Genomic DNA, 5,801 nt, shown 5'->3' on the forward strand with positions numbered 1-5,801 from the left:
GGGAGGCTGAGTCAGAAGGATCCCTTGAGCACAAGAGTTCAAAGCTGCAATGAGCTATTATTGCGCCACCATACTCAGCCTGGGAGACACAGCAAGACCCTGTCTCCAAAAAAAAAAAAAAAATATATATATATATATATAGGCTAGGTGTGATGGCTCATACCTGTAATCCAGCTCCAGCATTTTGGGAGGCCAAGGCAAGCAGATCACTTGAGGTCAGGAGTTTGAGACCAGCCTGGCCAATGTGGTGAAACCCTGTCTTTACTAAAAATATAAAAATTAGCTACTCAGGAGGCTGAGACACGAGAATCCCTTGAACCCAGGAGGTGGAGTTTGCAGTGTGATGAGATCACGCCACTGCACTCCAGCCTGGGCGACAGAGCAAGACTCTGTCTCAAAAAAAAAAAAAAAAAAAAGAAGAATGAGAAAGCACTTTATGTCATGACATGACACAAACTTCAACATATAAAGTGGCCGGGCACAGTGGCTCACACCTGTAATCCCAGCAACTAGGGAGACTGAGGTGGGAGGATCACTTGAGGCCAAGAGTTGGAGATCAGCCTGAACAACACAGCAAGACCCCATCTCTAAAAAAATAAATAAATAAGTTTGAGGCTGCAATGAGCTATGATTGTACCACTTCACTCTCAGCCTGGGTGACAAAGCAGAATCCCGTCTCTAAAAATAAAAATAGAAAATAAAAATAAATAGTCCAGAGAACAGAATATGCATACACACAGAGATACAGATAAACCAAATATGGTAAAATGTCAGCAATTGATGAATCTAAGAAGTGGGTATATGCATGTATTTTCTCTGTAATTTTCTTTAAACTTTTTTGATATTTGGAAAATTTTATAATAAAAAGTTGTGAGGAAAATAAGATGGTTTAATTGACAGAAGGATGGATACATTAATTAATACATGATAAAATTAATACAGTAGGTTATAAATAGTTGAATGTAGATTACTGTGCAACTTTTAAAACTTTTTTGTATATTTGAAAATGTTTGGCCTGGCACGGTGGCTCACGCCTGTAGTCCCAGCACTTTGGGAGGCCAAGGTGGATGGATCACCTGAGGTCGTGAGTTCGAGACCAGCCGGACCAACATGGAGAAACCCCATCTCTATTAAAAATACAAAATTAGCCAGATGTGGTGGCACATGCCTGTAATCCCAGCTACTCGGGAGGCTGAGGCAGGAGAATTGCTTGAACCTGGGAGGTGCAGGTTGTGGTGAGCCGAGATCACGCCATTGCACTCCAGCCTGGGCAACAAAAGCAAAACTCGGTCTCAAAAAAAAAAAAAAAAAAAAGAAAGAAAGAAAGAAAGAAAAGAAAAGAAAATGTTCATAAATAAAAGAATGGAGGAAAGGTTGTAAGAAAAGCTTAAAAAAAAAATCTGGCTTGATGCAGTGGCTCACACCTGTAATCCCAGCACTTTGAGAGGCTGAGGTGGGCAGATTACCTCACCTGAGGTCACAAGTTTGAGATCAGCCTGGCCAACATGGTGAAACCCCATCTCTACTAAAAATACAAAAATTAGCTGGGTGTAGTGGCAGGCACCTGTAATTCCAGCTACTTGGGAGGCTGAGGCAAGAGAATCTCCTGAACCCAGGAGGCAGAGGTTGTACAGAGCTGAGATCACACCACTGCACTCCAACCTGGGTGACAGTGCAAGACTCTGTCTCAAAAACAAACAAACAATATCCTTTTCTATGTAGAAAACCCAAAATAATAAACAAAAAAAACTTTCTCCTGGAACTAATAAGCAATTATAACAAGGTTGCAAAATACAAGATTAACATACAAAAGTCAATCTATTTCTTATATGCAAGCCATAAACAAGTGGATTTTAAAGTAAAAACACAATACCATTTACATTAGCACCCTCCAAAAATGAAATAGTTCAGTATAAGTCTAACAAAATAAGTACAAGATCTATATAAGGAAAGCTACAAATTCTAATTAAAGAAATCAGCCTGGGCATGGCTCATGCTTGTAATCCCAGTGCTTTGGGAGGCTCAGGTGGGAGGAACACTTGAGGCCAGGAGTCTGAGACCAGCCTAGGCAACATAGCAAGACCCCATCTCTAAAAAAAGTTTAGCTGGGCATGGTGGTGCACACCTGTGGTCCCAGCTACTTAGGAGGCTGAGGTGGGAGGATCACTTGAGCCCAGGAGCTTGAGGTTGCAGTAAGCTATGATCATACCAGTGCACTCCAGCATGGGCAATAGAATGAGGCCCTATCTCTGAAAATCAATCAATCAATCAATCAGAGAAATCAGGCCAGGCGCAGTGGCTCACGCCTGTAATCCCAGCACTTTGGGAGGCCAAGGTGGGTGGATCATGAAGTCAGGAGTTTGAGACCAGCCTGGCAAAGATGGTGAAACCCCGTCTCTATTAAAAATACAAAAATTAGCCAGGCGTGGTGGCACATGCCTGTAGTCCTAGCTACTTGGGAGGCTGAGGCAGGAGAATTGCTTGAACCCGGGAGGCAGAGGTTGCGGTGAGCCAAGATCGTGCCATTGCACTCCAGCCTGGGCGACAAGAGTGAAACTCCATCTAAAAAAGAAAAAGAAAAAAATCAAAGAAATCAAAGAACAAAATAAATGGAAAGATAATCCATGTTCATGAATAAGAAGACTCAATATTGTAATGTATCAGCTCTTCTTTGATCTATATATTCAATGCAATCCCTGTCAAAATCCCTGTAAGTTATTTTTTGGATACTGACAAACTTGTTCTACAGTTTATATGGAGAGGCAAAAGACCCAGAATAGCCAAGACAATATCGAAAGACAAGAACAAAGTCAGAAGACTGACACCACCCAACTTCAAGACTTATTATAAAGTTACAGTAATCAAGAAGTGTGGTGTTGATGAAAGAACAGAACAGTAGGACTACTTAGTTCCATTGTTCAAAATAGACCCATAAAAATATAGTCAGCTGATCTTTGACAAAGGAGCAAAGGCAATACAATGAAGAAAAGATAATCTCCAACAAAGAGTGCAGGAATAATGAATATCTAAATGCCAAAAAACTGAATCTAGACCCAAACCATATACCCTTCACAAAAATTAAGTCAAAATGGATTACAGACCTAAACATAAAATGCAAAACTAGAAAACTCCTAGAAAATAACACAGGAGAAAATCTAGGTGACCTTGGGTATGGTGATGGCTTTTTAGATACAGCACAAAAAGCATGGTCAATGAAAGAAAGAACTGATAAGCTAAACTTAAAATAAGTGCTGCTCTGTGAAAGATACTGTCAAGAGAACGAGAAGACAAGCCACAGATGGGAAAAACTATTTGCAAAAGCAGGATATGATAAAGGACTATTATCCAAAATATAGTAAAAATTCTTAAAGTTCAACAATAAGAAAACAAACAACTTGGTTTAAAAATGGGAAAAAGACCTGAATAGACACCTTACCAAAGAAGATATACAGATAGCAAATAAGTGTATGAAAAGATGCTCATATGTCATCAGGGAATTACAAATTTAAAACAATGACATACCACTACACACCTATTAGATGGGCCCAAACCCAAAAGATTGACATCATCAAATACTGGCATAAATATGGAGCAACAGGAACTCTCATTCATTGATGGTGGGAATGCAAAATGGTATAGCCACTTTGGAAGACAGTTTGGCAGTTTCCTACCAAAGTAAACATACTTTTACCATGTGATCCAGCCATCATGCTCCTTGGCATTTACCTAAATGAAATGAAAACTTATGTCTACACAAAAATCTGTACATAGATGTTTACAGCAGATTTATTCATAACTGCCAAAATTTGGAAGCAACCAAGATGCCCTTCAGTAGGTGAATGGATAAACTGTGGGTCATTCAGACAATGGAATATTATTCATCACTAAAAAGAAATGAGCTATCAAGGCATAAAAAGACATATCAGAAACTTAAATTGCATATTATTAAGTGCAAGAAGCCTATCTGAAACGATAACATACTATATGATTTCAACTAGATAACATTCTAGAAAAGGCAAAACTATGGAGACAGTAAAAAGATCACTGGTTGCCAGGGGTCAGTGGGGAGGGAAGGATGAATAGGTAGAGCACAGGGGACATTTTAGGCAGTGAAACTATTCCTTATGATACTACAATCATAGATGCATGTCATTATACATTTGCCCAAACCCACAGAATGCACAACACAAAGAATGAACCCTAATGTGAACTATGGAATTTGGGTTCTAATAATGTGTCAGTGTAGGTTCTTCGATTGTAACAAAGGTAACACTCTGGCGGGGGATGTTGATGATGGGGGAAGCTGTGCATGTGCGGGGACAGGGGTATATGGAAACTATACTTTCTTCTCAGTTTCGTTGTGAATCTAAAACTGCTTTGAAAAACAAACTCTATTAGGTCAGTCAATTAATCCTTCACTATTTCACCATCTCCTTCACCTTACAGTGAAATCAAAGTAACAAACAGGGCTGCAAGGCCCTGTGCAATCTGGCCTCCCTCCCCATTCCTGCCTCCCTCCCTCCTGCTTACTCTGCTCCAGCCATGCTGGCCTCCTTGCCAGCTAGAATGCCAGGCACACTGCACCTCTGGGCCTTTGCACCTGCTGTGTTCTCTCTCAGGAACATTCTTCCCTGAGAGAGCATCCTTGGTTCCCTGCCATCTTCCTTCAGGTTTTTATTCAAACATCACCTTCTTCGTGAGGCCTTCCCCATCACTCTAATTAAAAATGCAGCTTTAGCTGTGCACAGTGGCTCACACCTGTAATCCTAGTGCTTTGGGAGGCCAAGGCAGGAGGATCGCTTGAGTCCAGGAGTTCAAGACAAGCCTGGGCAACACAGCAAGACCACACCTCTCCTAAAATCTTTTAAAAATTAGCAGGGCATGGAGGCACGTGCTTGTAGTCCCAGCTACTTAGGAGGCTGAGGCAGGAAATCACTTCAGCCTGGGAGTTCGAGGCTGCAGTGAGCTATGATCACACCGCTACACTTCAGCCTGGGAGTTTGAGGTTGCAGTGAGCTATGATCATACCACTATACACCAGCCTGGGCGACAGAGTGAGACCCTGTCTCTAAATTAAAAAAAAAAAACAAATGCAGCTTCCGCCAACCCTTCCTATTTTCTTTCTTGCCAGAGAGTTCATAACCATCTAACATACTATATATTTTACTTATTTCATTTCTTGGTCTGCCTCCCTCCCATTAGAATGTAAGCTCTGTGAGGGCAGAGATTTTTGCTGCTTTGTTTACTGCTACACCTCACTGCCATATCACAGAGCTCAGCACTTGGTAGGATCTCCATATTTATTGGATGAATAAATGAATAGCTTATGGCAAGTTCATGCATGCTTCCAAATATTTGCTGTGCTTGGAATGACACTCCTCCATTTGCTGTGCTTGGAATGACATCTTTACTTGGAATGACATTCCTCCATGTTCAGGAGAAAAATCCCGCTTAACCTCCAAAACTCAGCTGAAGAAACCCTCTTCTGTGAAGTACACGCTGACCATAGGCAGACGAGGTAGGAATCTCTTCTCTGAATTACCGCAGTCCCATTATACTTCTGGTGGTCCCTTATCAGTTTTGTGTAATCCGTATGGCCCCTTAGAAGGTTTGTATTCATCCTGTATTCAAAGGAACTTTGTACCTGGACTATAATCGCAGGCACTTGAAAGCATTTGTGAAATGAAATAGTAAATGAATGAATAACTCAGATAAAGTAATTAATATGTAGCTTAGTGTGAAGACATTTAGCATGTACATAATTTAAAGAAGATACTTAAAGATACTCCTATGAAAGTCCA

The sequence above is a fragment of the Symphalangus syndactylus genome, chromosome 11 (assembly GCF_028878055.3).
Source record: "Symphalangus syndactylus isolate Jambi chromosome 11, NHGRI_mSymSyn1-v2.1_pri, whole genome shotgun sequence".
Taxonomy (NCBI): Eukaryota; Metazoa; Chordata; class Mammalia; order Primates; family Hylobatidae; genus Symphalangus; species Symphalangus syndactylus.